Below are 18,990 nucleotides of genomic sequence, written 5' to 3'. Positions count from 1 at the left end.
TGTCAGCTCCCTCATCCCCGCGTAACTGCCGCCCGAGCTGCGCGTTGCCGCGGTCTCCGCGCCCACGTCGCGCGTGAAGCTCGCAACCACCCCGCCCCCGGCCACTTGAGCCCAGAACCCCGCTCGCCCTCTCCCCCTCCCTCATTTGCGCACCTGCAGACCCCTCTCTCGCCCCCCCCCCCCACGCCGCGCTCACGCCAGAGCGCCGCCGCCATTAAACCGCCGCCGTCCCGAGCCCGTTTCCCCGTCGACGTCGGAGCCCCGCTGTGCCCTCTGCCACGGTGAGCTTCGCCTCGACGTCCGCAACCCGGGACACGCCCCAATTCCTCCTCCCCCTCTCTAATTTCCCCTGTCCGCGCTCACCAGCCGTCCTCCATGCAGCCGCCGAGGTCCGCCACCGTTGACCCGGGCCGTCGTCGCGCCATTGCCGCCACCGAGGAGTCCCTGGGGTTCGCCTTGAGGTAAGGAACCTCCTCTGCCCTCTCCCTTCCCCTCTTTGGCTCTCTGCTGTGCTTAATTACACGCCGGAGTCCCCTAGCGCCACCGCCGAGCCGCTTCGCCGTGGACCGCCCCCCTCCGGTGCCCCTGTCCCGACCTAGCCCCCACCAGAAGATTCCCCGCGCCTTCCCCAACCTCCCCGGCCGTCCAGGTCGTCCCAAGGACCCGCAGGGCCCCCGCGCCCCTCGTCTCCGGTGAGTTCTCCGCCGCGTGGACGAGCGCCGCCGCCTATGCTAGCCGTAGGGGAGGACAAGGCCGGCCACCCGATCCCCGCCGTCCATCCCAGATCGAGCGGCCCCGTTTCAATTAGCCCGAGCCCAATCCTGGCCGCCTACCGGAGATCCAACGGCCCATGGCCGCTTCCCCCACACCCCGCGCCCGCGCTGCCCGCCTGGCCCCGCCTGTCAGCCGCCCGCGCCCGCGCTGCCCGCCTGGCCCTGCCTGTCAGCCGCTCAGGCCGCCGCGCGCTCGCGCGCCCGCCCGCAGATCTAATCTCGGGCGTTGATCCGAGATCCAACGGCTATTAGAGCCCGATACCCCTTCGCCCGCGCGTTTTCTTAAAGAGACCCCCGCCTTTCCGCAAATTAACCCGCCGTCCCTGGATTCTCGCAGTTAGGTCCTCAGACCTTTTATTTAATTCAAAATAGGTATTTAGGGCATATTTTTAATCCCTAAACTTGTAAAATTCATAACTTTGTCATATGAACTCCAAATTGGGTGCTTCAAATTGCAAAATGCTCATAGTATTTTTGCCTACCTATTTAACCAATGTTTCCCTGCTGTTTTTATGTCCCAATTAATAGTTGATCAGTAGGATAAGATTAAGGTTATTGGAACCCTATTGGAGATAAATAGAAAATAGTAGGCTTTAATAAAAGTTGGAGCACCTAAGTTTATGGACTTAAACACCTAAGTTTAGGGACTTAAAATCATGTATGATTTAACCCCACCACTGACTTAGACCTGATTAGTAGATAATGAATCACTTTGTATAGTTCTCTACCCTAGACCTAGGGGACACCAGAGTGCCAATCCTTTTCTATTATGAACTTGTGATCTCTCTGCTGCATATGTTTGGTATATTGCTTTTGTTTGTTATTTCCCAAGTGCATAGTGTGAATGGTTACTTTACGTAGACAACGGGCAGTCTGTGTTTCCCGAGGAAGTTGCAGAGGAAGTCCCTGATCAGCAGTTTGGTGAAGGCAAGTGTCCTCTGACCCATTATGTCCTATTCATTTATAACTTACTACCCCGCATTACTTACTTGAAACCTAAGGATTGACTAGCTTCACACTTTACTTTATCCTTGATGACCTTCTGGGTTGTTATGGTTAGCATTTTGCTATTGCCTTAACTTAATCAATGGACATGATGTGACTATTTATGATACTGTTATCCTGATGATGTTGATGATCTTGTGATATTCTAAGGGGCTCAGGCTGTTTCCTGAGTACCTCTCCGTAAGGACCTGTTCGTTGAGAGACCACCCGGGATAACAGTGCAACCATGAGGGTGGAATGGGGTGCCCTTAGCTAATTAATTAGAGGAACTAGAAGTGTAGTTGCTTCGCCGTCGTGCCGTCAATGGGGTCCAGGCACAGTGCTTGCTCTGCCGAGGCTGGGTGCCGAGGTTCTTTCGTTTTGTTTTTTAGTCACCCTCCTGCGGGGAGAGGTACTGTGTTTATCAAACTGGAGAAACCTAACGGGCAGCTATGACCTCTAGGAAATCTTTGTAAAGGCTTCGTAGTGAATCCCTGGCCATTCACCTTGGGAGTGAATAAGGGTCTTGCAAGCCCGGGCTAGAGAGGGAATCACGGCTCATGGGTAAAGTGTGCGACCTCTGCAGAGGGTAGTGAAACAGGTATATCAGCCGTGCTCACGGTTAAGAGCAGCCTTGGGATCCTCTTTGATTAGAGATACTCCGGATACACTTCAGATGGTGACTTTAATGATGATGGTTAACGATGGTGACTTTAATTATGTTTTCTAGTATTTCTTCTCTGAGGAAGTACTTTTTGGGATTATAACTTGGGTTTTATGATAAAACTTGGCTCCTACTAATAATAAATACTTGACCAACTAAAAGCAACTGCTTGAGCCTAACCCCACATAAAGCTAGTCCACTTCAGCCAAACGGAGCATTTGCTGAGTACGTTGATGTGTACTCATCCTTGCTTTACCACCAAACACCAGGTTGTCCACATTGCAACCACTGCTCAGGAGAAGACGAAGTCGTGGAAGGAGACTTCCAGGAGTTCCAAGACTACGACGAATTCTAGATGTGGGTTGGCGGCAACCCCCAGTCAGCTGCCTGTGAAGGCCTTATCTTTACTGCGTTTCGCTAGCACTTTGATCTATCTGTTAAGTCGATGACTATGTGGATGACTATGACTCTGTGATGTAATAAGTTAATACTCTTTTATGTTATTATTCGAGCAATGTGCGTTGATGTTCATTTATGTAACCGCTGTGTACGTGAGTTCTGATCCTGGCACGTACATAGTTCGCATTCGGTTTACCTTCCAAAACCGGGTGTGACATAAGTGGTATCAGAGCCGTGCTGACTGTAGGACCGCTGACCTAGAGTAGCACTGGTCGTACTAAGGACTATTGACCTTCCCTCTCACCTTGACCTCTGATGTTACTTCAAAAGTCGGTCACCTCGACCAACCCTATGTTTTACTACATATATATACTATATTATACCTTGTTAAAATTTTTATCTTGTTCTGTCTATGGTTTATTCACTTGTCATATTAGTTCTGCTCTTACTCTTATGCTTACGGTGTCTTTTGTAGATGGCTCGTCTTAGACACACTGCACGTAAGTCGGTGATTCCTTTCCTGCCGTCTCGACTTGCGGAGCGTCCTCTGCGCCACACCGTGTCCGGTCAGTCGAGTCACCTGGAGAGACTGCACCACCGCCTGCGTGAGGAGCAGGAGCGCCGGCGCCAGCACAGAGAGCAGCAGGGCTCTTCCTCCCCACCCCAGCAGGAGGTGGAGTCCGTGAGGCGCCGTTCCTCTGTTGCCCAGCTGGAGGCGCCCCCTGCACCACCGCGGGACGTCCCGGCTGTTGGAGGAGCTACTGGAGGAGGTCCTGGAGGAGACCCCGACGATGACGACTCAGACCACAGCACAGAGTCCTCTGAGCCGCAGGAGGCGGAAGGATGGGTCGCCCGACCCATCACCCGTGACGCCGCTCGCGGTTGTCACTTCCACGACGCACTCGACACCTTGCTGCGCCAGGCTTTCGACCGGCACACCTGGTCGATCGAGTACCGTTGTGTAGTCTACCAGCACAGTCGCGGGAGGTACCCGGACCGCTGGGAGGCTACCTGCCTAGTTCGCCGTCCGGAGGACGATCTCCGGGGTGCGGAAGCCGTTTCGGAGCACTACTCCATCTCCGAGAGGGACACTGCAGAGGCGGCTATGCAGGATGCAGCACGGCGTGCACTCTCCCAGTACTGTTCCTTGTTCGGTGGGGTGGCCAACGGTCTTAACCTTAGGTACTACCCCCGCCGTCCTACTGGCAGCACCGAGAGTGTGGTTGTCTCACCTGTTGGTGAGGGTAACCCTAGGTTGAGCAGCACAGTCAACCTAGTCGCGGTGCTTAACACGGAGCTGGATCACTCTCTAGACGAGCTGAGCAGGGCTCGAACGGAGATTGCTGAGTTGCGTGCTGAACTAGCAGAGCGCCGCCACCAGGAGGGTGGTTCCCCCGCTCCTGTTGGGACTCAGCACCCTTACCGCTCGCCGCCACGTGGTCACCACACTTATGGTTCCCCTGCCTGTAAGACCAGGATAGATCTGGATCCTTAGATCGTTAGCGTCGGAGTTTGTAATAATTCTTAAGTCAGATGTCTCAGTCTTAGGTAGTCAGTTTAGTTTGTTTATCAGTTGCTTCCATTTAGTTTAGTTTACTTATCAGTTGCTTACATGCTTGTTATGGTGAACTTGTGCTGGATTTGAATCTTTGTAATGACTGTAGCCAACATGTGGGTTTCCCCTGCAATTTGGCTTAGCTAGTAATGTTAATGAAGTCAGTTGTTTAGTTGGGAAACCATTTACTTCTACTTTCCTTCCTATCTGAGAAGCTGTGTTGAATCATAATGAGGATCAGTGAAGCTCTTTGTTCACTCAGTGTCATGAAGGATTCTGTATTTCCTTTTCTTATGCTGAAGGATTGTAAGATCAATGCTGATGTATGAATGTCTTCCACAGATGTCTGACAACAGGCGCCGATGCGACAGGCGTGCTCAGCAAGAGCAGCATGCCCAGCAGGAAGAACACCAGAGGCAGCCTCCCCCACCACCCTCGATGACAGTGGAGCAGATGTTCTTGATGCAGACTCAGGCAGTGCAGGCCATTGGGCAGACTCTGGCAGCCATGCAGCAGGCTCAACAGCAACCCCAACCCCAATTGCAAGTGCAGATGCCCCAGATGCCACGGGATAAGCGTGGTGAGTTCATGAGAGGGCACCCTCCTACCTTCGCCCATTCTGCCGACCCCATGGATGCAGAAGACTGGCTGCGCGCAGTGGAAAGGGAACTACGCACCGCCCAATGTGACGACATGGAGAAGGTCCTGTATGGTCCCCGCCAGCTAAGGGGAGCAGCCCAGTCCTGGTGGGAGTCCTACCTCGCCACACATGCTGACCCCGAAGCCATCACCTGGGAAGAATTCAGCGAGAGTTTCCGTCGATACCATGTTCCAGAGGGACTGATGATCGTGAAGAAGGAGGAGTTCTTGGCTTTGAGGCAGGGACCCCTGTCCGTTAGTGAATACAGAGACAAGTTTCTGCAACTATCTCGTTATGCACCTGAAGACATCAACACTGATGCTAAAAGGCAGTACAGGTTCATGAGGGGTTTGGTGGATCCCCTGCATTACCAGCTGATGAATCACACCTTCCCCACCTTCCAGCACCTGATCGATAGGGCAGTTATGACTGAGAAGAAGCGTAAGGATATGGAAGATCGGAAGCGCAAGATGAGTGGACCCCAGTCCGGAAGCATCAGCCGTCCACGTTTCTCAGGCAGTTCATCTCAGCAAGGCAGGCCTGGTCACCCACAGGGATATCAGAATCAGAATTAGCGTCCGCATCAGCAGCAGTTTCCGAGGCAGTACCCACAACAGCAGCAGTATCGTCAGAACAGCCAGCAGGGAGGTAATCAGTATCAGAAGCAGAACAACCAGGCACCTCGCCTTCCTGCCCCAGCAGCAAATCAGAGCAACCAAGCAGCCCCAGCACAAGGAGGAGGCAGAGGATGTTTCCACTGTGGAGAACAAGGCCACTGGGCGATGCAGTGCCCGAAGAAGATGGCGCAGCAGCAGACCAACCCCAATGCTCCAACAAGGCAAGGTGTACTGCAGCCGGCAGCAGGTAATCGTGGCCAAGCGTACAACCGTGGGAAGGTGAACCACTTGGAGGCCGAAGCAATCCAGGATGCACCAGATGTGGCAGTAGGTATGTTCTCAGTCGAATCTCATCCCGCAAAAGTGCTATTTGATACTGGTGCAACTCATTCATTTGTCGCTGCAATATGGGTAGAAATGCATAACATCTCAGTAGAGGCAATGATGCCGCCCATGAGGATTAATTCGGTTGGTGGTAAAGTGCAAGCAGATAGAATATGCTCAAATATAAGGGTAGAAATAAGGGGGATAGGGTTCCCCAGTGATCTAATAGTAATAGACACCCTTGGGGTAGATGTCATCCTAGGGATGAATTGGTTAATGAAATATGAAGCGAATGTTAGCTGTGACAAGAGGACCGTAACATTGAAGTCCCCACCCGGAGAGGAGGTAGTGGCTGAGCTAAGGATGCCTAAATCAGCGGAGGGAGATTGTCACCAGATTTCAGTTGATAGTAAGGAGGCCAAACCGCTTGAGGCTATCAAGGTTGTGTCAGACTTTCCGGATGTGTTTCCCGAGGAGCTAACGGGCATGCCACCCGAGAGAAAGGTTGAATTTGCCATAGAGCTTATCCCTGGTACCACCCCCATTTCCAAAAGAGCCTATCGAGTGTCTGGACCAGAATTGGTGGAACTCAAGAAGCAGATAGATGAGATGTTAGAGAAGGGTTACATCAGACCAAGTACCTCGCCTTGGGCCGCTCCAGTATTGTTTGTAGAGAAGAAAGATGGTACCAAAAGGATGTGCATAGATTACAGAGCCCTGAATGAAGTCACTATTAAGAACAAGTACCCTCTGCCAAGAATAGAAGATCTGTTTGACCAACTCAGAGGTGCCAGCGTATTCTCGAAAATAGATCTGAGGTCAGGCTACCATCAACTCAGAATCCGACCCTCGGACATACCAAAGACATCATTCATCACCAAGTACGGGTTATATGAATTCACAGTTATGTCCTTTGGTTTGACAAATGCGCCAGCCTTCTTTATGTATCTCATGAACAGCGTGTTCATGGACTATCTAGACAAGTTTGTGGTAGTGTTCATCGATGATATTCTCATATACTCTCAAAGTGAGGAAGATCATGTGGAGCATTTGAAGATGGTATTGCAAAGACTTCGAGAGCATCAGTTGTATGCCAAGCTGAGTAAATGCGAGTTCTGGATTCATGAAGTCCTGTTTCTGGGTCACATCATAAACCAAGATGGGTTGGCAGTGGATCCAAAGAAAGTAGCAGATATCCTGCACTGGAAAGCACCGAAGGATGTTCGCGGGATCAAGAGCTTCATCGGAATGGCCGGATACTATAGGCGTTTCATTGAAGGCTTCTCAAAGATTGCTAGACCAATGACAGCGTTGCTAGCGAAGAAAGTTGAGTTTAAGTGGACCCAAAAGTGTCAGGAAGCATTTGAAGAACTGAAAAATAGATTGACTACAGCTCCTGTGTTAGTCCTGCCTGATGTTCACAAGCCATTCTTAGTGTATTGCGACGCTTCTTACACCGGATTGGGATGTGTGCTAATGCAAGAAGGAAGAGTTGTAGCATACTCATCTCGACAGCTGAAGATCCATGAGAAAAATTATCCTACACATGACCTAGAGTTGGCAGCAGTGGTTCATGCTCTAAAGACATGGAGACATTACCTGTATGGACAGAAATGCGACATCTACACAGATCATAAAAGTCTGAAGTACATATTCACCCAGTCAGAGTTAAACATGAGGCGGCGAAGATGGTTGGAATTGATCAAAGACTACGAGTTGGAGATACATTACCATCCAGGCAAAGCCAATGTTGTTGCAGATGCTCTGAGCAGGAAGAGTCAAGTCAATATGATGGCCACGTACCCAATGCCATATGAGTTAGCCAAGGAGTTCGACAGACTGAGTCTTGGTTTCCTGAACAGTACACAAGGAGTAACAGTGGAGTTAGAGCCCACCCTAGAGCGGGAGATCAAAGAAGGGCAGAAGGATGATGAGAACATCAACAATATCCGACAGCTGATCTTAGAAGGAAGAGGCAAAGACTTTCGAGAGGATGAAGAGGGAGTAATATGGTTCAAGGACCGATTGTGTGTTCCCGACATCAAACCTATTCGGGAGCTGATCCTAAAGGAAGCTCATGAGACAGCCTACTCCATACACCCTGGAAGTGAAAAGATGTATCAGGATTTAAAAAGGAGATTTTGGTGGTATGGCATGAAAAGAGAAATCGCAGAATATGTCGCCATCTATGATAGCTGTCAAAGAACCAAAGCAGAGCATCAAAGGCCCGCAGGACTGTTGCAGCCATTGCAGATCCCTCAGTGGAAATGGAATGAGATCGGGATGGATTTCATAGTTGGCCTACCTCGTACCCGGGCCGGCTATGATTCCATCTGGGTGGTTGTGGACCGCTTAACAAAGGTGGCCCATTTTATACCTGTGAAGACAACGTACACCGGAGCAGTGTTAGCTGAGTTATACATGTCACGGATAGTCTGCCTTCATGGTGTGCCGAAGAAGATAGTGTCAGATCGAGGAACACAGTTTACCTCTCATTTTTGGCAGCAGCTACAAGAAGCTTTGGGCACACATTTGAACTTCAGCTCGGCTTATCACCCACAGACAGACGGTCAGACTGAAAGAACTAATCAGATCCTAGAAGATATGTTGAGAGCCTGTGCGTTGCAAGACAAGTCAGGATGGGACAAAAGGTTACCTTATGCAGAATTCTCCTACAACAATAGTTACCAGGCCAGCTTGAAGATGTCACCGTTTCAGGCACTCTATGGACGGAGTTGTAGGACTCCGCTGCATTGGGACCAGCCTGGAGAGAGACAGGTGTTTGGCCCCGACATCTTACTTGAAGCCGAAGAGAATATCAAAATGGTTCGGGAGAATCTGAAGATAGCACAATCAAGGCAGCGAAGCTACGCTGACAGAAGGAGAAGAGAACTGAGTTTTGAAGTGGGAGATTACGTCTATCTGAAGGTGTCACCTATCAGGGGAGTCAGAAGGTTCGGAGTTAAAGGCAAGTTAGCACCCCGGTACGTCGGACCATATCAGATCCAAGCGAAGCGTGGAGAAGTGGCCTACCAGCTCAACTTACCAGAAAGTTTGTCGGCAGTGCACAATGTGTTCCATGTGTCCCAATTGAAGAAGTGTCTGCGAGTACCAGAAGAACAGTTGCCAGTGTAGGGTTTGGAAGTCCAGGAGGATCTGACATACATAGAGAAGCCAACGCAGATTCTGGAGTTTGCAGACAGAGTCACCCGGAGGAACACCATCAGAATGTGCAAAGTCAGATGGGGTCACCACTCGGAGGAAGAAGCAACCTGGGAACGAGAAGATGATCTGAAGGCCAAATACCCTGAACTCTTTGCTGACCAACCTTGAATCTCGGGGCGAGATTCTTTTAAGGGGGATAGGTTTGTAACACCCTGAATTTGGGGGTATAAAATTTCTTTGCTCATATTCACAAATTCAGGTGTTACTTCTCTTTTCTCACCTTTCCCCAATCTCCTCTTTCTCATTTCTATAGGAGAAGAGTGGTTATTCTTTTTTGTAATTATAGTTTAGTAGGCTAAACTCCAAGGGAGTATGAAATGTTGCATCATGTCAAACCCTAAATCCTACTTTTGTTTGGTGCATAATTCTTATAAAGGCTAATTTGAGTTTGTGGCTCATTTGGATTTGAATCAAATAAAGTAAATAAAAAGAAAAGAGAAAACAAATGCCAGAATAAAAGAAAAAGGAAAGAAGCCCGCTTCCCCGCCCCTCTCGGCCTTTCGGCCCACCAGGCCCATCCCGCGCGCGTGCCTTCTCCCCCCTTTCTCTCTCTGCCCTGGCGGGCCCGCCCGTCAGCGCGGCTGCCTTCCCCGCGTCCGCGCCCGCTTTCCCCCGCTCTCTCTGCTCGCGGGCCCGCGCTGTCAGCTCCCTCATCCCCGCGTAACTGCCGCCCGAGCTGCGCGTTGCCGCGGTCTCCGCGCCCACGTCGCGCGTGAAGCTCGCAACCACCCCGCCCCCGGCCACTTGAGCCCAAAACCCCGCTCGCCCTCTCCCCCTCCCTCATTTGCGCACCTGCAGACCCCTCTCTCGCCCCCCCCCACGCCGCGCTCACGCCAGAGCGCCGCCGCCATTAATCCGCCGCCGTCCCGAGCCCGTTTCCCCGTCGACGTCGGAGCCCCGCCGTGCCCTCTGCCACGGTGAGCTTCGCCTCGACGTCCGCAACCCGGGACACGCCCCAATTCCTCCCCCCCCCTCTCTAATTTCCCCTGTCCGCGCTCACCAGCCGTCCTCCGTGCAGCCGCCGAGGTCCGCCACCGTCGACCCGGGCCGTCGTCGCGCCATTGCCGCCACCGAGGAGTCCCTGGGGTTCGCCTTGAGGTAAGGAACCTCCTCTGCCCTCTCTCTTCCCCTCTTTGGCTCTCTGCTGCGCTTAATTGCACGCCGGAGTCCCTTAGCGCCGCCGCCGAGCCGCTTCGCCGTGGACCGCCCCCCTCTGGTGCCCCTGTCCCGACCTAGCCCCCACCAGAAGATTCCCCGCGCCTTCCCCAATCTCCCCGGCCGTCCAGGTCGTCCCAAGGACCCGCAGGGCCCCCGCGCCCCTCGTCTCCGGTGAGTTCTCCGCCGTGGGGACGAGCGCCGCCGCCTCTGCTAACCGTAGGGGAGGACAAGGCCGGCCACCCGATCCCCGCCGTCCATCCCAGATCGAGCGGCCCCGTTTCAATTAGCCCGAGCCCAATCCTGGCCGCCTACCGGAGATCCAACGGCCCATGGCCGCTTCCCCCACACCCCGCGCCCGCGCTGCCCGCCTGGCCCCGCCTGTCAGCCGCCCGCGCCCGCGCTGCCCGCCTGGCCCCGCCTGTCAGCCGCCCGCGCCCGCGCTGCCCGCCTGGCCCCGCCTGTCAGCCGCTCAGGCCGCCGCGCGCTCGTGCGCCCGCCCGCAGATCTAATCTCGGGCGTTGATCCGAGATCCAACGACTATTAGAGCCCGATACCCCTTCGCCCGCGCGTTTTCTTAAAGAGACCCCCGCCTTTCCGTAAATTAACCTGCCGTCCCTGGATTCTCGCAGTTAGGTCCTCGGACCTTTTATTTAATTCAAAATAGGTATTTAGGGCATATTTTTAATCCCTAAACTTGTAAAATTCATAACTTTGTCATATGAACTCCAAATTGGGTGCTTCAAATTGCAAAATGCTCATAGTATTTTTGCCTACCTATTTAACCAATGTTTCCCTGCTGTTTTTATGTCCCAATTAATAGTTGATCAGTAGGATAAGATTAAGGTTATTGGAACCCTATTGGAGATAAATAGAAAATAGTAGGCTTTAATAAAAGTTGGAGCACCTAAGTTTATGGACTTAAACACCTAAGTTTAGGGACTTAAAATCATGTAATGATTTAACCCCACCACTGACTTAGACCTGATTAGTGGATAATGAATCACTTTGTATAGTTCTCTACCCTAGACCTAGGGGACACCAGAGTGCCAATCCTTTTCTATTATGAACTTGTGATCTCTCTGCTGCATATGTTTGGTATATTGCTTTTGTTTGTTATTTCCCAAGTGCATAGTGTGAATGGTTACTTTACGTAGACAACGGGCAGTCTGTGTTTCCCGAGGAAGTTGCAGAGGAAGTCCCTGATCAGCAGTTTGGTGAAGGCAAGTGTCCTCTGACCCATTATGTCCTATTCATTTATAACTTACTACCCCGCATTACTTACTTGAAACCTAAGGATTGACTAGCTTCACACTTTACTTTATCCTTGATGACCTTCTTGGTTGTTATGGTTAGCATTTTGCTATTGCCTTAACTTAATCAATGAACATGATGTGACTATTTATGATACTGTTATCCTGATGATGTTGATGACCTTGTGATATTCTAAGGGGCTCAGGCTGTTTCCTGAGTACCTCTCCGTAAGGACCTGTTCGTTGAGAGACCACCCGGGATAACAGTGCAACCATGAGGGTGGAATGGGGTGCCCTTAGCTAATTAATTAGAGGAACTAGAAGTGTAGTTGCTTCGCCGTCGTGCCGTCAATGGGGTCCAGGCACAGTGCTTGCTCTGCCGAGGCTGGGTGCCGAGGTTCTTTCGTTTTGTTTTTTAGTCACCCTCCTGCGGGGAGAGGTACTGTGTTTATCAAACTGGAGAAACCTAACGGGCAGCTATGACCTCTAGGAAATCTTTGTAAAGGCTTCGTAGTGAATCCATGGCCATTCACCTTGGGAGTGAATAAGGGTCTTGCAAGCTCGGGCTAGAGAGGGAATCACGGCTCATGGGTAAAGTGTGCGACCTCTGCAGAGGGTAGTGAAACTGGTATATCAGTCGTGCTCACGGTTAAGAGCAGCCTTGGGATCCTCTTTGATTAGAGATACTCCGGATACACTTCAGATGGTGACTTTAATGATGATGGTTAACGATGGTGACTTTAATTATGTTTTCTAGTATTTCTTCTCTGAGGAAGTACTTTTTGGGATTATAACTTGGGTTTTATGATAAAACTTGGCTCCTACTAATAATAAATACTTGACCAACTAAAAGCAACTGCTTGAGCCTAACCCCACATAAAGCTAGTCCACTTCAGCCAAACGGGGCATTTGCTGAGTACGTTGATGTGTACTCATCCTTGCTTTACCACCAAACACCAGGTTGTCCACATTGCAACCACTGCTCAGGAGAAGACGAAGTTGTGGAAGGAGACTTCCAGGAGTTCCAAGACTACGACGAATTCTAGATGTGGGTTGGAGGCAACCCCTAGTCAGCTGCCTGTGAAGGCCTTATCTTTACTGCGTTTCGCTAGCACTTTGATCTATCTGTTAAGTCGATGACTATGTGGATGACTATGACTCTGTGATGTAATAAGTTAATACTCTTTTATGTTATTATTCGAGCAATGTGCGTTGATGTTCATTTATGTAACCGCTGTGTACGTGAGTTCTGATCCTGGCACGTACATAGTTCGCATTCGGTTTACCTTCCAAAACCGGGTGTGACATCGTCAACACGCAGCGTGCCCCTACCTGGCGCGCCAACTGTCGGCATCTCGAGACCGGTGAAGCGTCCCCAATCCTCTGGGACTCAAATGTGATACAATTACTAGTCCCAGGAGGCTAGTAAACACATTTATACATCAGATGATACCAAATCTGCTTAAACGAGACAAACCTACAAAGGTGGCGAACAACTTTAAGAGTTGGTCCACAACTCGGGACATATCATCAGAGTGGGGCTGAAGCAGCCCGATATACGCAGCGAAGCAATTCAGCGGTCCAACAGCCACAGGCAAGGTTGGGAACAGTCGTAACTCTTACCCGATCTCCTTTTTCTAAAAAAACAACAAATAAGCAAGGGTGAGTACAAACGTACTCAGCAGCCCACCTTCACCCGCGGAATGGGGAAATCAGATATAATGCATGGAATATGTAGAGCTCAGGATATTTGCAGAAACAACAATATTTTATGCAGGGTTGTTTTGAAAAACATTTTGTATTTTTGCAAAGCGCATCCTCTCCAAAAGGAGCAGGAAGTTTTTCAGTATTATAACAAAATCCCCTGGACTAAACCATCTAGGTATCTCAGCAGTTTCCCACTGGTTTTCCTTTTCAAAAATAGCTACTGGACTTCCCGTCCACCATAGCTCACGGCTCAACCGCCGAACCTTTTAAAAACCACTTTTCAAAAGCATCTCTTTTTTTTGGAAAACAAAACATTAATTGCCATACCATACCAGACTCGTCCATTCCTGTGGACACAGACTATTCGAATAGGTTTTCAAACTCTGCGCAGAGGTGTACACTTTACCCACTAGTCCGGCTCTGCGATCTCATGATCAATGAGATCCGAATCTGAATCTCTTTCTTTCCCCGCACGTCCTAACCTTAACGGTTATCCGGAAGGAGTCAGGCCACCACCATGTCCAAACCGGACAAAACTTTCCCCCTCCTTATCCTCCCGGTGCTCCCCAGCCTTCATAACCCTGGGGTTGGACCGTACGAGTTCAGATTGAGTGACTGCCCACACAGTCTCGAGTGGTTGTACTATTAAAGAGTACAGGTAGTGAAGATGACAAACCGGTCCTTATATGAGGGGACAATCCTTCTGCTCACGCCTAAACCAGCTGAGCCAACACCTTAGGCCCTCCCCTAAACCAGGGAGTCCCTGATTATCCCTACTCAAAGGTGATAAGGGTGAAAACCCTTCATCATACACATTTTGAAAAACATTTTCTTTTGAAAACTCACACCTTTCCTCAAATCATTTGTAACAAATATATTAGGGATTGATCGCGGCAAGCGGCTGGGTGGCCATAATAACTTGTCTTAAAATCATATCATGCATAAAATAACAGGCTGAGGGTTGTGGTTGTAAAACATAGGTAATTTATGCATCAAAGGGATCCAGTGAGCTTGCCGTGCTTATTCGGCGAAGGGGGAAGGGGAGCTCGCGGAACTGGCTTCTGGCTCCACCGCTTAGCGTAGACTCGCGGATCTGGCCTCCACGAGACGGCACGAACGCTCCGATAACTATGCAACATGAACAAGCAAACATACAAACGAGCAAGTATACCAACAAATATTTAGTATAGTGGTCAGAATAGTGATACATGGATGGGTAGAGTCTTGAGTAGAATATGTGTCATGTGGTGTTGTGATACTACTAGTGGTGGAGCGGAGGTGCTTACCAGGAGGGTGGACTGGAGGCGAAGCGACACTATGCGTGTAGCCGGCAGAGCAGAGTAACTGAGTGGGTGGAGTGTTTGCCTTGGCTGAGGGTGTTGAGTGTGTGTGGAGAGGGAGAGGGTAGCTGGGTGTATTTATAGCTAGGTGTATGTGGTGTAGCACAGTGAAGTTCACTGTTGGTGAGAATAGTGACGAATGAATCGTCTGACTTAGTATGAACAGAAGAGTTATAGGCAGGATATGGGACAAGAGTATTTTGGGAGTTTTCTAGAATATGGACCATGCTTAAGGGATGACATGGTTGGATAGGGAATAGTTTGATAAGAATTTAGAAACGAGAATTATTGGAATCTGAGTTTGGGAGCCTGGTTCGAAGGAATCTCAAAGTTAAGCGTGCTCAACTTGGAGAAACCTGGGATGGGTGACCAGATGAGAAGTTCCCACTGGAAGGAAAACCACAGTCACCGGAGTTCGTATGATTGGAACATGGGTCTGGCTGGTCTTAGGTGGACTGGACAGCATGATGGATGAGTAGTTGAAATTTGGGATGACTAGATGACCGATGAATAGTAACGATGAATAGTGGCGATGGAAAAGAAATTATGGATATCATCGATGAATAGTAACAATGGTGAATAGTAATGATAAATAGTAACGACGATGAATAGTGTATGTGAATAGTAACGATGAATAGTAATGGTGAATAGTGATAGTGAATAGTTCGTATGAACGAACGATGAACGATGAATAGGAACTATGACCGAACGGACGAACGATCGAATGATCGGACGAACGAACGATCGGGATTTCGGCAGCATAACGGCAGGAAAAGATTATTTGGACGAATGATCGAATGATCGTACGAACGAACGATCGGAATTTCGGCAGCATAACGGCAGGACAAAGATTATCTGGAAGAACGATGAATATGGACTATGAACGAACGATGAACGATGAATAGGGACTATGAACGAACGATGAACGATCGAATGATTGAACGAACGAACGATCGGAATTTCGGCAGCATAACGGCAGGACAAAGATTATCTGGAAGAACGATGAATAGGGACTATGAACGAACGATGAACGATGAATAGGAACTATAAACGAACGATGAACGATCGAATGATCGAATGAATGAACGATCGGAATTTCGACAGCATAATGGTAGGAAAAAGATTATTTGGACGAACGAACGGACGAACGATCGAACGATCGGACGAACGGACCATGAACGATCGGACGAACGATCGAACGATCGGACGAACGAACGAACAAACTAAGAACAGGGGACGAACGATCGAAGAACGATCGAACGATCCTTGTGCTAGTGTGTGCTTGTGTGGAACATGGAGTGGGTGTGTGTGTGGGGGGGAAGAGAGTTGCCATGAAATGGCTTGGGGTGGGAAGAGAGGAGGCCCTTGCCCCTCTATTTATAGCCATGGTGGGGGGATTCGGGGGAGGGATGAGAGGATTAGTGGGAGGATGAGAGGATTAGTGGGAGGTTAGCATGTATTTGTCTTGTATAAGTGAGATTAGCTTGTAGAGCTCACCGTATGACACTGGAGGCATACGTATACGTATGAGCATGAGAAAAGTTATGAAGAAAATATTTGTAGGGACTTGAAAAATGATTCTGAAGGTATTTCTCAGGAAGAAAATACTTGGAGATATATTGGTGGAATATTTGGGCAATATTTCTGGAAAGAACTTGAAGGGATTACTCGGGAAATATCTGGGCAGTATTTCTGGAAAGAATTTGAAGGGGATCATTGGGGAATTATTTGTAGGATATTTTGAGGAGGATTTTGGAGAGAATATAGACCACTATACTTTATTTGTTGATATCAACTCGCAAACAAACATTTTGAAATGAAATTTGAAATTCATTTTGAATTTAGAGCGAGTTTGAGAAAATTTCAGGATTTTAATTTTTGGGATGCTACAAATCTACCCCACTTAAAAGGAATCTCGTCCTCGAGATTCGGCTTAGAAGGGTTATGGGTATAGCTTTACTTCAGCTACATATCTTCACTTTGCAGACTCTTCGAGGAGATGGAACTTCAACAAAATCCGGCCTTCGAGGAGCATCTGGTTGCCGATTGCAAACGCTGATTCTAGCTACTCAAAGATCATCTTCAGGCTTCTAGGTTTCGCTTGGCAGCAAGCTTATTGAGGAAGCATCGATGCCAACACACAAACCTTTCTCTTGCGAACTCCCACATGGATTCCTTCCTTGATTGGTCTTCTGGTGCTTCATCAATAAAACTTGGGTGACCACTTCTCATCTAGAAACTTATATGCTTTGATGATCTGGTCCTCCACAAGCTTGCTACAAGTCTTTTCCTTTTTTTCTCTATAGCAGGAACCTTATTGGAACACTACCCCACTTAAAAAGAATGAGGGTAGAACTCTTGAATCTTGGGGATTTGAATTCCTTGAAGTACCACATAACAAGGGTGTTACGGGTCCTTCTGCTGCTGTTGCTGCTTGAGCAGGCTGCGGAGGGATGACTGACACAGGGTTGATTCTGGGAGAACCTTCTTCTCATCTTCTCTTCACTGTTTTCTTTTCTCTTCTTACTGCTCCTTTCTTTCTCTTTGCTCTTCCCACTGGAGGATTCTATCAAAGAGTATTACCATCACACAGAGGAGGAAACCAAAGATGTTGAACCATATACAACAGTCTTCAACCCAAGAATCACCAAGCATTGTGATCTTAGGGGCGAGGGAGTGGAAAATGGAGTTGCTTGCGATTTGGCAGAGGGGATTTATCTGGAGTGTGCTTTGAGCGAGTTGGGAGTTGAGGGAGCTGGTGGGGGGGGTTTATAGGCGAGCGTTGGTGTTCGGTTGCGGAGTATTGGTGATGGAGTAGGTGCTACGTGGCAACAGGTGCGACGGAGGGGAAGGGGGGGCCTGGTGCCGGCGATGATGGCGGCGGTGGGTGCGCTGCAAAGGGGGGTGGGCGGCGGTAGTGCGCTGCAAAGGGGGCATGGGCGGCGGTGCTAGTGCGCATGGAGGCGGGCACGCGTGCGGGGGCACTAGTGAGTGGTGGGGTCGATGACCCTTATGTTTGTGGTCTCTGGTTCTAAGAATCTTTGCCTCTCTGTATGGTAATAACTCCTTCTGTCCTCTTTTCCTGTTTACTTTGACTCAGGGGCAGTGCTTTGATTCTCACGGTCGGTCCTTTTGACTGAGCGGCTGGACTGGTTTCTTCTGTAGCTTATTCCATGCTTCAAGGGTAAGCTTCCCGGTATCTTCTTGGGTAAGGCACTTTTCTCTTCAGATGGGTTAAGATGAGAATGGAAGCATAAGGTAAGGATTAGCTCTAATTTGTGATCTATGTTTTTAGAGAAAACCTTTTTAAGAAAAAGGAAAAGAAAAAACACAAGCTCAGCAATGATAAGCACAAACAAATCAAATGTTTTGAATAAGGGTAGAATAGAGTTTTTCCAAAGCACGGGCTACTCAGATTCGGGGGCTAAGCATAACTACTATTGCTTGGCTCCTGAATTGAGAACTATGCTAAATGCAACTTATGAGCACTAACGTTAAAGCATCACATATGCACTTAAAAGGGGAGAAAACATCAAGCGAAATTCATTTTGAAATGCCCTAGGGGGCCACACAAATAGAGTTTTTCAAGGCACGGGACTACACGATTACCTCTCATACATGCAGGGCTCTAGCCAAAGTGAAGAAAAACTTCACTACCTAATGCACGCAGAGGACTGGGTATAACTAACTCAGATCTGGCAGCTTCTCTTCTGGCAAGGCTGACGCACAACTTCAATCTGAGATATCTCCTGGATGGGTCAACAGGGAGCTGATGTTGATGACTTCTTCTGGCGGCAACTGAGATGGCAAGACGGGGTCGAGCTCTTCTTCAAGCTGGACTGGCTCTTGTAGCTCCTCAGAGGGCGGTGGTGCTGGCGGGGTGCTTGTAGCTTCTTCCTTGACCTCACGGGACGGTGCTAGAACCTTCTTCAAGGTGAAGGGCTCAAACAACTCTGGCGGGGGATCCTGGGAGGACTCGGGGTGCTCTTGCTTATCCATAGCCTTAGGGGAGACTGGAATTCCTTCCAAAACTATGGTTCCTTCCGGGAGTTCCCAAGCCTTCTTCTCTCCTCTGATAGAGACCGGGTGACCTTCAAGAATCTCGGAATCTTCAGCTCTCCTGGGTTGAACTGGGTTGGATGGAGCGGGCTCTTGGATCCGCAGGGCTCTACGTTGGTTATGGGTTACCAAGTAGGCCTCCATCAACTTCTGGATATGCTCATCCTTGGCTTGCTTCAGGGCTTCAACAGCAATGGCTTCACGACTTTCTAAGGCAGCTACACGGGCTTGAGCTGTGGTGAGATCCACATGGAGCTTACGATTGAGCTTCTCTGCATCTTCTACTCGGGTAATC

Source organism: Zea mays, chromosome 10 (assembly GCF_902167145.1).
Source record: "Zea mays cultivar B73 chromosome 10, Zm-B73-REFERENCE-NAM-5.0, whole genome shotgun sequence".
NCBI lineage: Eukaryota > Viridiplantae > Streptophyta > Magnoliopsida > Poales > Poaceae > Zea > Zea mays.
The sequence above is the reverse complement of the archived record's forward strand: the minus strand, read 5'-3'. Positions refer to the sequence as shown.